This window comes from Neofelis nebulosa, chromosome 11, assembly GCF_028018385.1.
Source record: "Neofelis nebulosa isolate mNeoNeb1 chromosome 11, mNeoNeb1.pri, whole genome shotgun sequence".
NCBI lineage: Eukaryota > Metazoa > Chordata > Mammalia > Carnivora > Felidae > Neofelis > Neofelis nebulosa.
Window position 1 is genome coordinate 2936329 of NC_080792.1, and position 14021 is coordinate 2950349.

Below are 14021 nucleotides of genomic sequence, written 5' to 3' on the forward strand. Positions count from 1 at the left end.
GCATTTTCTTAACTTTTGTAACCGCATAACACAGTAACGTTGTTACAGGGAGTCAGAGTGGACTTTTTCTTGTTTGTCCTTTGTTGTTCCTCGCAAGAGGAGGAGGGTTTGGTCTTTTATCTTCAAAAGTTAGAACTCGTAGTGACGTGTCATTAAGTGAGCTCGAAAATATATTTTTAGACACACAACGCAGGATAAATCCTAGGGCGATGTGACACCATGTTCTTGTCAAGAATTGCTCTTTGTAAACATTCTCTGATAGATCACTCTCCTTAAGAGGCTGAAATACCCAGCTGCTTTCAAAGGTGCTGTGTGTGTGAGTGATAAACTAGGTCATGTTACAGTAGTTATTGGCAGTAATGGATCTGGAACATTTAGACTGGTTATATGGTATGTGCTTTAGATACTAAGGCATTTTGGGGAGGCTCGTCCTTTTATAATTTTGATCGTCTTAAAGTATTGATTGGTATTTGTGCAAGGGCAGACAAAATCTTAAATTAATTTCTCGCATGATATGCCTTTCAGCTATCCTACCAAAATGAACTCCGTTCATGGTATCTTTATGGAAAATGTTTGTACGCAGTTACTTAGAATTCAGTAAAATTGATTATTGAAGTGTTTATTTTTCCCGTGTGCTTTTACTGAAGGGATTTTGGGGGCTAACTTCTGTGCTAAACAGGACTGCCTGAGAAGGTAATGTTTAACAGAATGTTTTATGGCTGAGTGTACATAATTATCTCTCTTTGTATTCTTGGGTACAATTCTTTATTTGATGGTGGAGACTACCAGGCTGTTCACAAAAAGCACAGAGGAAAGCGATAATGTCAGATAGGTATTCACTGTAGTCCGTGTTCTTACTAAGGCAAAAGTCTGGAAAATAGGCCAATGTAAATGGGGGGGGGGGTGGTGGCAAATGCTGTCCTTTGTTATTGGTTTACATGCAGTAAAATATAGCTTCTTTGTAGAAACAAACTTCTGTTAAAATATGGTTTACAGTCAATGAGTACAAATTTTAAGAAGTTATGTCCAGTAGACCAGGGAGTGTTTGTTATACAGTAAAAAAAAAAAAAAAAGAAAAAAAAAAAGAAAAAGATTTTCTACACAGGATTAATTTTCACTGTTGATAATTTCTTAAAAAAATTTTTCCATTAGACACTGATTTTGTGAGAGTTTCTACACTTGTGGGTTTAGGCTCCATAAAAACTTACAAGCCGCTTGTAAATGGGATTTTCCCGGCAATTTCTCTAAGGCCTTCTGATATTCCGTGTTTGCTTTAAAAATGGAAGTTTATGGGTCTTCGTTTTCTCTGGTATTCCCCAAGTTTTCAGTATTTCTGAATTATTTGAAACTTGGGCTTTCATCGCCTTGATGCAGCATGTGAAAAAAAGTCAAAGTCAAAAGCTCGACTGCTTTTGTGGTTCACATAACTAAGCGAGTGATTTGCTCTCTGTTTTTGTAAAATGCTGAGCAGTCTGTCCGTGGCTGCAGACTTCATCCGAGCTGAGCTGCCCGGTTTGGGGCACACGCAGTCTGAGCTTCTGGAAATGGGGCTCTTAATGGAAATGTTGACAAGATCATTAACTACACTGGCGGTGCCTGCCGCTCCCGGATGCTGGATTTACCTCCAGGTCCCAGCTCTTTGTGGCCGACCAGGGCCTCCCACAGGACAGACAGGACATTTATCTGCAGAACATTATAGAGCAAGCTCTGGGTCTTTTCTTTCTTTTTCTTTCTTCCTTTCTTTCTTTCTTTCTTTCTTTCTTTCTTTCTTTCTTTCTTTCTTTCTTTCTCTCTTTCCTTTTTTTTCTTTTTCAGTTTTGAGAAGTTCACTTTTTTAGGGACAAATAGATTGATAAAGTCACTACGTGGGGTCCTTGGAAATAACCTATTTCCTTGGAAATAGTGAAGAGCCAGCCGCAGCTATGCATTCGTTTGGGGAAGCAAAGGAGAAAACAAGTGAAAAGATGCTTCTTCCCTTTTGATATTAAAAAAATCCAGCCCCTGCCTGTTTTCACGTGGATGCCTCTTTATTAAAGTCTCCATGACTACTTTGGATTTTTCTGGATCTGTTATTAATGACTGGGGAAGGAGAATTCCCACATCCTCGCTGGTTATTTGTGGACTCTCCTGAGTGTAATCAGTAATTACATTGTGTATTCATATGCGTGTTTCGTGCCCGCGTTAAGGTCAGACTTGACTACCCATCTTTCTATTTTAGGAAAAGGACCATACGGGCAGCGTTTATACCAATGTTGATTTATTATTTTCTTTTGGAAATATGTTGGTGTATACGGTCGTTACTGTTAGTAAATGTTCTCCCGTCTCGACCTTCTGTCTGGAGGTGAAAATGGTATCTGTCTTTTCTGGAATTTATTTGGGCGTTTGACAGGCCGTGGTAAACAACTTCATAAAAGGTAGCCTACTTGCAGAATCGCATTTAGGTCACGCGGGCGTTTTTGCTGTAAACGGAATGATGATGCCACGGCCGTGGTCTGAGCCACGGAATTGAAGGGCGTCTGGCGGAAAATTGTGGCGTTTGCGTAGTAGAACCTTAGTACGGACGGTTCGTTACATCTGGGGACTCCTGCGCTTGGCTCTTGCTCCGTCTGGGGGTGCAGGACAATTCAAAGGGAACCTTTGTTCACAAAAATGGGATTTCCTCACTGTCGTGTTGATGGTTTATTCTCCCCCCCCCCCCCCCCAGTCTCGTGTTCTGAACAAAGCATATTTGAGACTTACCTTTAAAATGAGTGCTTTTGGCAGAAATGTCTGAGCACATTGTTCTTGGCTGTTCGGAAGGAGGGCCTGCCCGTGGGCAGTTGTGTGTTCCTTACACCCTGCGATAGTGGGTCTGTGCCCTTTTTCCCTAGTGGGGGAGGTGGGGTGGGGTTTCTTGTGAATGCCGCTGATTCTGGTGGCCTTTTATTCATTTCTTCTTATTAGAGTGGAAATGTGGTTTGCTCATAATGGATTATTGATTGGCCTGTGCGAGGCGGCCTCCAGGCCCTGTGAGGCCTGGGTCCTTACTGTCCAGCCGTGAATGCATCATTTCATGGGGCGGCTCGGGCCCGGGGCCGGGGACTATAAGCCTGGGATTGTTAATCTCGGGCAGATTGGTGTGTGCGGAGAGGGACTCCTCATTGTTGTCAGGGAATTTCTCCCCATTTGTTCAAAGAATAGGCTTTTTGTCTCAGCAGTAGATAAGCTTGTGCAGGATGTTAATGATGTATTTTAATTCATGGCTCATAATTCTACAGTGTAACCAGTAAAGCTCATTTCATTGTCTGCAGGCGAACAAACAGGCTGTATGTTGAGCAGACCGGGCCCAGCACCCACCGGGGGCCTGTGTTTCTGGGCTGGCCCTGCAGCCGCGGGCAGGACCCACCGCTCGGGGGGGACTCGCCTTCAGAAGGGCGCCGCCAGGCCGGGCTGGAGACTCGTTCTTTTGATTTTATGACTTGCCTCTTGGAGCCATACCACTCCCGTAAATATCCCGGGCGTCCTGTGTGTTGTGAGCTGTTTTCTTTGTAAGGGCATCTTCCCGGCCTGGCCGCTTCTTGGGATTTCACAGATTCGGCTGCAGCCGCTCGCCGGTCCCGCCTCCCGGAAGCCCCGGCTGCCCCAGAGGGTGACCCGGAGGGGACAGGACGAGTGACCCCACGGCGCTGGGGAGAGCAAACCTCCCCTTTGCTGGCGTGATACGGCCCATTAACGAACCAGAACTGGGAACGTGCTCAGCTGGAGAGTTACTTGAGAACCAGGACGAGCTGCAGGGCGGCTTCCTCCCACTGAAGAGTCCCAGCTCGGAGCAGGAAGCGTCCCTTCCAGTTTCCCAGCAGCCCCTCGAGCAGGGCGCTCCCACCGGTTCACAGACACTTGCACACTTGGTCTGTTATGCCAAGTGCTCAAAAATTCGAGAGGTTGTCTGCAAATCAGCCTTTGGATTCCTTTTGCGGGATGAGATTTTGATGGGATCCTCTCTGATCCTTTTGGGGAAATCGGTCCCAAAGCGACCGGCTTCTGCTTTGTGTTGATTTACTCCACAGAGCAGAAAACGGCAAGATTTCCCGTGGATTCGGGCATATGCTTGCTGTGTAAAAACCCGGACTGTTTTACCTTACCCCCCCCCACCTCCCCACCCCCCCACCCCCACGCTGGCCATGCCATATTTAACTGGTTAGGAAGGGACTGTTTAAAACAGGGGAGGAAGACCTCAAGTGCATTGCTGTGTTTTTGCCTCGGGAAGCCGTGGGAAGGATCGCTGGGAGCCCTAAGCCAGAAAGCCGGCCTGTGCCTTGGGCAGGAAGGCCAGGACCCAGCTTTGGGCGGATTCCCCAGTTTCTGTGGGCAAGCCCTCTCTTAAAAGACTGCTTTTCATGTGAACAGTTTGTTATTCAGGTGACTTTTCTGTTTTTTGGAATCTTGAATACTAGAATTAACAAAGGGTAATTTTCTCAAACTGCATTCCTTAGGAAGCCCTCTGAGCTGCCTCCAGGCCCAGAGAGGGGGATGGGCGGGGGCGGGAGTGGGGGAGGGGAGGGAGGGGCAGGGAGGGGCGGGGTCCCCCACGCTTCCCCTGAGCAGCTCTTTCAGTCCTGTTACTTACTGGGGCTGAGAGTGGGAGTCATTCTTGAGAGAATAATATCTGTACACTCCCCGTGTAGACTCAGCAATGAACAGGAACAAACAGAGTTGAGGTGCTTCATGTACAGTTATTTGCTAGAGTTGAGGTGCTTGTAATATTCCAACACTCTCTCCTTTTTAGGAGGTACAGTCGGTATGTGACATTATGTAAGGTGTACAGCATTCTGATTTGACGCCTGTATGTACGACATAGTGATCGCTACCGAAAACCCGGTCACCATCGGTCGGGGCAAAGTGACCCCCATTTTGCCCACCCCCTCCCCCTTGAGTAACCACCAACCTGTTCTCTGTATCTCTGAGTTTGTTTTCACGTTGTTTTCTTTGTGTGTTTTTTAGATTCCACATTATGAATGGGATCACACAGTATTTGTCTTTCTTGGACTTATTTCGCTTAGCATAATGCCCTCAAGGTCCGTCTGTGTTACCGCATATGGCAAGATTTCATCTTTTTTATGGCAGAGTAGTATTCCTGTGTGTGTGTGTGTGTGTGTGTGTGTGTGTATGCTACGTCTTCTTTCTCCATTTGTACATCGATGGACACCTAGGTTGCTTCCATATCATGTATCTTTTCTTAATTTCTTGAGGAATCTCCATACGGTTTTTCATTCCCACCAACAGAATACAAGGGTTGCCTTTTCTCCAGCATTTGCTATTTCTTGTCTTTTTGATAATTGCCCTTCTGACAGGCGTGAGGTAGTTTCTCGTTGTGGTTTTGACTTATAATCTCCTAGTAATTAGCAACATTGAGCACCTTTTCGTGTACTATCTCTGTGTCTTTGGAAAAACACCTCTTGAGATCCTCTTCCCATTTTTTAATCGGCTTGTTTGTTGTTTTAATTGTTGAGTTGTAGGAGTTCTTTATATATTTTGGATCTCAACCCCTTATTGGATTTATGCTTTGCAAAAATCTTCTGTCAGTAGGTCGCCTTTTTTTAAAAGTGTATTTATTTTGAGAGAGAGCGAGAGCGTGCGCGTGTGTGTGCAAGTAGGGGAGGGACAGATCGAGCAGCCCCCGCAGGCTGCTAGCTGTCAGCCCAGAGCCCAATGAGGGGCTTGATCTCATGAACCGTGAGATCGTGACCGGAGCTGAAATCGAGAGGTGGATGCTCGACCGACCGAGCCCCCCAGGGGCCCTGCCTTTCTGTGTTGGTGATGGTTTTCCTCACTGTGCAGAAGCTTCTTAGTTTCATGTCGTCTCATTTGTTTATTTTTCTTTTGTTTCCCCTGCCTTTGGAGTCAGAGTCACAAACACATCGCTAAGACCAGTGTCAGGGAGCTTTCTACCTGTGTCTTCTTCCAGGACGTTGCATAGTTTCAGGTCTTATGTTGCAGTCTTTAATCCATTCTGAGTTAATTTGGTGTATGTAAGGGAGTGGTCCAGTTGTATTCTTTTGCATGCGCCTGTCCAGTTTTCCCAACACCTTTATTGGAACACTGCTTTCACCATTGTATGGTTTTGGCTCCTTAGTTGTAAATTAAAAAAACAGTTTTTTTTAACGTTTATTCATTTATTTTGAAAGAGAACAAGCTCGAGCAGGGGAGAGGCAGAGGGAGAGAGGGAGAGAGAGAATGGCAAGCAGCCTCTGCTCTGTCAGCTGATGCAGGGCTGGAACTCGTGAACCGTGAGGTCGCGAAATGAGCCGAAATCAAGAGTTGGACGCTTAACTGACCCAGCCACCCAGGTGCCCCCTTAGTTGTAAATTAATTGCCTGTCTACATGTAGGTTTCTTTCTGGGTTCTCAATTCTGTTCCGCTGATCTGTGTGTTTGTTTTTGTGCCCATGGCATACTGTTTTGATTACTGTGGTTTCGTAGTATAGTTTGAAATCAGGGAGTGTGATGCCGTCAGCTTTGTGCTTTCTCAGGAGTGCTTTGGCTATTTGGGGTCTTTTGGGTTCCATGCAAATTTTAGAATTATTCTAGTTCTGTGAAAAATGCCATTGGAATTTAGTAGGGATTACATTGAATCTGTAGATTGCTTTGAGTAGTGTGGACATTTTAGCAATATTCTTTTTTTTTTTTTTAAATTTTTTTGATGTGTATTTATTTTTTGGGAAAGGGAGAGAGAGCGCAAGCAGGGGAGGGGCACAGAGAGAGGGAGACAGAATTCAAAGCAGGCTCCAGGCTCTGAGCTGTCAGCTCAAACCGGAACTTGAACTCACAAACCGTGAGATCATGAGCCAAAGTCGGACGTTGAACTGACTGAGCCACCCAGGCGCCCCAGCAATATTCTTATAATTCGTGAGCACAGAATATCTTTTAATTTATTTGTGTCTAAATCTTTGTAATTTTCAGTGTATAGGTCTTTCATTTTCTGGCTAAATTTATCCCTAGGTATTTTATTCTTTTTGATGCATTTGTAAATGAGATTGTTTTCTTAATTTCTCTTTCTGATAGTTTGTTATGAGTGCATAGAGATGCCACAGATCTCTGTATATTGATTTTGTATCCTTCAACTTTACTGAATTCATTTATTCTAATAGTTTTTTTGATGAGTCTTTAGGGTTTTCTATATATAACATCATCTCCTCTGCAAATAGTGAGAGTTTTATTTCTTCCTTTCTGATTTGGATGTCTTCTTTTTCCTTTTTCTTGCGTTATTGCTCTGATTAGGACTTGGAATACTATATTGAATAAGGGCGGTGACAGTGAGTATCTTTGTCTTGTTCTTGATCTTGGGAGAAAAACTTTCAATTTTTCACCATCAACTCTGATTGTTGGTTGTGGGTTTTTTTATATGTGGCCTTTATTATGGTGAGGTATGTTCTCTCTGTACCTGCTCTGTTGACTTTTTATTATAAATGGATGTTGAATTTTGTCAAATGCTTTTTCTGCATCTATTGCAATGATCATGTGATTTAAAAAGTGTTTATTTTTGAGAGAGAGCGCGCACGCGGGAGAGAGCGTGAGGCAGGGGAGGGGCAGAGAGAGAGGGAGACACAGGATCCGAAGCAGGCTCCCGGCTCTGAACTGTCAGCACAGAGCCCGACATGGGACTTGAACTCAGAAACCACGAGATCATGACCTGAGCCAAAGTCGGACGCCCAACCGACTGAGCCGCCAGGTGGCCCGATCCTGCGATTTTATCCTTCGTTTCCTCAGAGTAGCGTATCACACAGCCTTATTTGCAGGTGTTGAGCCATCCTTGCATCCCTGGAATAAATCCCACTTGATTGTGGTATACGCACCTTTTAATGTATTGTTGAATTCACTTTGCTCATGTTTGATGAGAATGTTTGGATCTCTGTGCATCAAGAATATTGGCTTGTAATTTTCTTTTTTGGTGGGGGTCTTTGTCTGCTTTTGAAATCAGATAACTAAAAATACAGACACCGCCGTGTAGATCCAGTAGTTGTTAACATTTTGATATATTTTGTCTTTCTCTTTTTCATAATCCATCTCTGAAATATTTCATCAACATTTCTCAAACCTGAGAATGTTCTCTTGTACTACCAACCTAACAAAAGCAATAGCAGTTCTCAAATATTCTCTAATATTTAGTCTGTATTAAAGTTTAGTTTTTACGAAGGGTTTGGGAGCTAGGATGTGTCTGAACACGTCTGCTGTGGATGATTCTAGCTGGTGAAAGACTTTACAGTTGTATTAACTAACCTTTTGTAATGGACCTATAAGAGTGCACTGTGAATATGTGGGGGTCACTAGTGATTTCTAATTCAGTTTCCTAAGCTTCTGTTATTTTGTCCTTTTGAATTTATTAAGCCAAATACTGTCACTACCAGGGAGTAGGTATCTTTTGGGTCTTGCACTGACATTTCATTTACTGATTCAACGATTATTAATAATAACGTGTAACATGTTAACTGCTTACCACATGTTAAATGTTGCACCTAGAATTCATTAATTTAAACCTCACAAAGTGACTATAATATAGTTATCATTATTATCCTTTATATTTAAAAAATGAAATGAACCCGGGAACAGAGAGTTTCAGACACTTCCTCAAGGTCACACAGCAGGTCCAAGTGAGTGGCAGACGTGAGTTTTGATCTTGGGTCGTCTGGCCTTGAAGCTCACGGGCTAGAATTCCTCCCACAGCTCTGTGGTGCCCAAAATGAGCTTGGCTCTGTGCTGGCTTGGGGGACTGAGCGGAGAGAAGGCACAGGCTCGCAGAATATGCCCTCCAGCACACAAGTGACCAATTAAAGAAGCGGTAATTGTAACGTGTCAGAATGTGTGCTGGGGTCGGCCGGGGCGTGCAGAGAGCTGGGGGGGAGGGTCAGGTGAGATGAGAAGGCGGGTTGGGAACTACATGCGTGAGGCCCAGAGGTAAGTGTGTGCGCATCTGCCCGGGAACAGAGCACAGGGTCACAGAGGGCGTCCCGGGGACATGCGTCTGGTGACATGGGTGCTCAGGCCCCTGTGGTCCCCGTCCGAGAATTTGGGGCTCTGTGAGAACATGAGTGCTGTGCAGGGCGCGGGTCTGCATCTGGGATGTGGACTTGGGCTCGAGTTGGAGGGGTCTGTGGATTCAGGAGGGAATCGAACGCGCAGCCGGCAGGACGCCGGGGATGTCACTGGGTGTTGGTGAGGAGGGGGCTGGAGCCCCGGGCGACCCCATCGGGTTTCATGGTCGGGTCCCCGCCAACGGGGGGTCGTGCTTGGCTCTAGAGTTCTGCTGCACCCTTGTGTCCCGGAAGGAGCCTCGACTTCCCTGGAATACCGAGCCTGCTCTTGTCCACGCGGGTCATTGCATCCCTCCCCGCCCTTCCGGAAGCATCTACCTGCCCTGCGGGTGCCCTGCCAGTACATGGTTTTCCATGTGTTTCTGACTTCTGGGTTTCTCGAGCCTGCACCTGTTTCTTGTCTTTGAGACGTGAGGCTCCCGTGAGCGGCCTGGCGCCTCTCAGACCCCGTTGACCGGGAGGGACTCCGGCGGAGACTGCAGGGTGCATGGGGGTGCTTCTAGATTCTTCTAGATTCTCTTCCCCTTCCGGCTGCAGGTGTGCAGGGCTTGCTCTTTCGGGAGTCACTGCACTGCAGGGGGACTTAACCCCAGGTCCTCCGCCTGGGGCTCCAGCTTGCTCCCCGAAGCCCCTTTCCTGCGTTGTCTCAGGTGTGACATGTGCTTCCCGGGACCCTCACTTGGGGACTGATTTATTCGTTGAAACGTTTGCCCACAGAGTAAATTTATCCCAGACGCAGCGAGTGTGAGCGTGTTGAGAAAGTCACTTCATCTCAGCCGTGTCGTGCAGGCCCACAGAGTGTGAGGTGTGGCGGCCCTCCGTCCGGCTGTGTGTTTAGGCCTCGTGGTTCACTTATGTGATTGCTGCCCGTTTTATTTTCGCAACTTTTGTGCATTGTCCTCTTAAATCCTTCCCCGTCTCCGTTACCGTGCGTTTTTGTGTTATGAATACCCAATTTTGTTTTGTCACATAAACATTTTACCCTTACCTGTCTGTTTTTTTTTTTAATCAATGCGATTCCACTTCTACAAAATGACATTTCAAAAAACACACGAGGCATTTTTAGTGGCTTCACACTGTTCTGCAGAGAAACGCACACGCAGTGAGCGATCCGTTGGAAATCTATTTTAAAACCCCAATCAGCAAGCCATTTTTGTGCATAAACAATTAAATTACACTCTCGTCTGGCAAGTTCCCAGTGACAGCCTTGGAAAAAGTTTGTAATACGATGACAGAACTGATTCGTTATGGGCGAAGTATGTGTTCCAACGGGGCCGCGGTTTGTGCACGCGTGTGGGCTGACATGTTGTCCTGTGTCAGCCAAAGCACATACGTGTGTCTGCTGTCACCTCCACCCCTTCCCTCTTCGTGTCCGTGTTGCTGGAAGACTTTAGTCGCTCTGGTCTGCGTAGCGAGCTCGCGTTTATCTACACGTGTTGTAACACGAGGTGTCTTGGGGTTAACGCGGTGTCGTGGAGCATTGAGAACCTCAAATCCCATTCGGTGTGTGCTCGTGTGTCTGCGAGAGTGAGACGGGCAGCTCACTACCAGGACGTGTTTGGCCGGAAGGGGCCAACGGGGGGCGGCTGCCTGGGGTGCGTTTTTAAGATGAGAGCTCTGGTGACGGCATTCTTGCTCTTTTTTGGAAAAGAAGGGACGACCCTGGCTTAAATAGCAGTTTTTGCCCGCGGCCGAAAAGAGTATCCCAAAGATCTGTTGATTTGGCGGCCGATGAGGAAGAGAACCAGTTGTGGGGAATCGCTTTGTGACTGTTCCTTTAAAGGTTTGCAAGAAACTCGGCTGCCGGCCTGGGCCTGGGCGTCAGGAAGAGGGCCACCGAGTGGAGCTTTTTCAAGTGGAGCCAGTTTTGTTGATGTTACGATTTCCTCAAGATAGTGGTGTTCGGGGCTTAAATAGTTACTACTGTCAGAGCGTTTTTTCCCGTTTTCCACATGGATGTATTTTCCGCCCGGGGATATCCTGAAGTTCTTTAAAAGTGCGCCCTGTGCAGCTCCCTCGGGGATTTACGGCGGGGCTGGCTTGTGAAGGGTGGGGGTGGGCACAGAAGGAGCGGAAAACAAAAGAGAAAGAAGGGCTTGTTTTGCCGGGGGCCGGGGCGCCGTGAGTGTCCTTCCTTGCAGGGCCCTGTTGGCTTTGGGGGAAGCTTTTAAGCTGGTTTTGGAGGAAGCGCGCGTGAGGACGCCTTGTTCTCTGGCGTTGGGGCTCTCGAGGGGCGGCGTCCAGGCTCCGGCTGGCGTCGGGGGTGCTGGGGACTCGGACTCTGTGCATCAAGGCAGTGAAGAGGGACCCTGGCTTTCTCAGCCAGCAAAGATGGCAGCCCGGCTCCATGTGCAGAGGACTGAGGCCCCCGATGGACGGAGAGGGAAGTGCGGCCGCACCCGTGGGACCAGCAGCCTGGCTGCCCCGCGCCCGGAGGCTCCCACAGCCCGGACCCCTGGGGCCGGTGCCTCCCACCCCCCCCCCCTGCGGCGGACGGGGCTGCGCGCACACCTGCTGGCCTCCCGTGCCCTGTAGGGCAGGCCTTCGGTGAGGCTGCCCTAGGCAGGTGCTTCTTCTTGGACGGTGGCAGGGATGTGAGGAAGGCGCTCGCCAGGGACTCTGGTGACTCTCAGCTCCTGAGATGTGACGAGTGGATCCTGCGCTGTGAGGGTCGCCCCCGTGAGCCACCTGGCTGGCTAGCGGGCGGCCGGGGCTCCCAGGGTCCACTCGGCGACACTCGTGGCTGGGGCTGGGGTAGAGGCCCCCGGAGCTGCCCCCCCGGCTTTGGAAGCATTGACTCTCAACGGCTCCTGGGGGTGCTGAGCACACGGTGGCAGAGAAGGAAGGAACAAACCGTCCGCGGAGCGTGCATCTCTGATGACCCGAAGCGGTCTTCTCACTTGGAAAAAAAAAAATGCACTTTTATTTCCAGGTGCATTTGTTAGTTGCCTCCCGTGATCCTCGAGTGGTTGAGCACCAGCACTCCCCGAACCTTGTCGCTGTGGCTGGTTTTCGGCTGTTTGATCCCCTTGGGCTGGAGAACTGTCTGACGTTCAATACTCTTCGTTAACCAGCCGAGAGGTCCAGTGGAGTCTGTAAAATTATTTCAGAGCCCCTAAATTCCAGTGTGTTTTTTTTTTCTCTGTAAAGTTATTTCTTTTATGATTCTTTAAACTCATAAGATCTTTATACCCAGATTAGGTCACTGAGGTAGTTATGGATAGTGTGTTTGACTCCTACTTTTGTGTATTTTATCATACTCAACATTTTGGGGGGGCAGATAAAAGAAACCTTGGGATAGAAGGAGATGCGCACACATCGTTTGCCTTATAAACTCGTAAATACCCTACGGCCATACAAAACTTGTGCCAGGACCCAAACAGCTTGAGAAAATGAGTTAAATTAGCTTAAATGGTCATTAAGAGTTCTTGTTAGCCTCGCTTGCCCAATTTTAGGGGGAGCTTTTATTTCTTGACGTTACTGGACTCATTGATGTTTTTGGGCTCTTTCTCAACAAGAGGAGCTCTGTGCACCCGTTAGTGTAAAGAGGAAAGGGTACCTGTGCCCGGCTCTGCTTCCTGCCTCTTTTCAGACTTCGCTGCTCTCACTGCATGGGTTTCTGAGGTGCCTGGGAAACTCACTGGCATGGGGCTTGGAAAAGATGTTTTGGAATACATATTCCAAATAAGATTTCTCCTCAGGGTCTCCGGGAGGAGGCGTTCGGAGAAGGCAGGAGCTGTGTTGTCTGTTCGGAAGGCGGCCAGCGTGGGCGGCATCCACACACCCTTGCGGTGAGATGGGCACGACGTATAAAGGTGCTCAGAAGCCATAGTGGTGGCACCTTCCGGAGACCCTCCCCTGGTCTGTTGCTCTGGTGAAAACGTGGCAGGCTGGACCACCCAGAGCAGACGAGGGGTCACTGCCCCAGGGTCTGTTGGGAGACAGCCTTGCATTTGTGAGCAAAACATGTCTATCGGTACGTTCGCTGAGAACCAGAAACCTACAACTTCTTCGTATTTCGTAAATGTTGTAACACGGGCTCGTCGTGCGTATGAGGTTGTCGGTTTGTAAAAACATGGCTTCCTTTATACGTGCCCTGGCTGGTTTTAAAGCAAATCTGCCCGTCCGGGTGCCTCTCGGCGCAAGTCTGGAGTCCCCCGGCCCCTCCCCGCCCCACAGGGAGACCCTCAGAATCCTGATCTCCATTACTTGTGACTAGAGGTAAGAGGGATGGAAAGACCACATCCCGCGGGAGCTGTGGCCCTGCCTCCCTTTCGAAGCCATCAGAGTAGGATCCTGGAAGACGCCCTCCCTCACATCCTTTGTAACTGGCTCACTGCTTCGTTTATTCTCCCTATCACAAGTCAGATGGAAATTCCTGTTTTTGCCGCAGACGCTTGCTCTCTGGTGTGCGCTCTCTGCGTTGCTGTGGCATTCGGGTTGGCTTTCCTGCAGTGCAGGTGGCCGGCATGGCGCCGGGCACCTCCCTCGTCTGGGTGGCCTTGGCTTGTGCACAGAGTGCTGGAAACACCCAGGCACCTAGAGGAGCGGCTCACCCTCTGGAGGGTGCTCTGGCCGTGGACAGGACAGTGAGGCCCGGCGTGACACCCGCCGTCAGTCGCCAGAGAGAGGCAGACCCAGCCTCCGCGGGAAGGCACTGTGGCAGGCTGACCTCTGGTGAAGTGGGCGGGGGCGGGGGTGGGGTTGCTGCATGACTCCCGCGGTCTGGAGGGTACTCTGTACCGGGACTGGGACTTAGTCCTGCAGCCAGAGCCCAGGGTGCCTTTTCGGGATCGGGGTGGGGTAGTGGTGCAGGAGGACAAGGACAGGACCGGGAGGGGAAGGGGCCGTAGGGTTTGGGCTTTATCTGGGAGGCAGTGGTCTCACGCCCAGGCACACCACGAAGTGTCTGGTCCTGAGCACAGACCTTGCGTGAGCCCAGGGTTCTGTTCTG

At 48.6% G+C, this 14021-nt stretch overlaps 1 protein-coding gene across 7 annotated transcripts in view; it reads left to right on the plus strand.

Moving 5' to 3' along the window:
* Positions 1–14021, plus strand: part of ZNF516 (zinc finger protein 516) — a 130379-nt gene that overhangs the window by 37653 nt on the left and 78705 nt on the right. Inside the window, exon 1 of one of the 7 annotated variants that reach the window (XM_058691794.1) lies at positions 7095–11999. The exons of the other annotated variants lie outside the window; for them this stretch is intronic. The gene's annotated coding sequence lies outside the window, so the exon portion shown is untranslated. Of the gene's footprint in view, positions 1–7094; positions 12000–14021 lie in introns of those variants that run through there. 7 annotated transcript variants of the gene reach the window in all.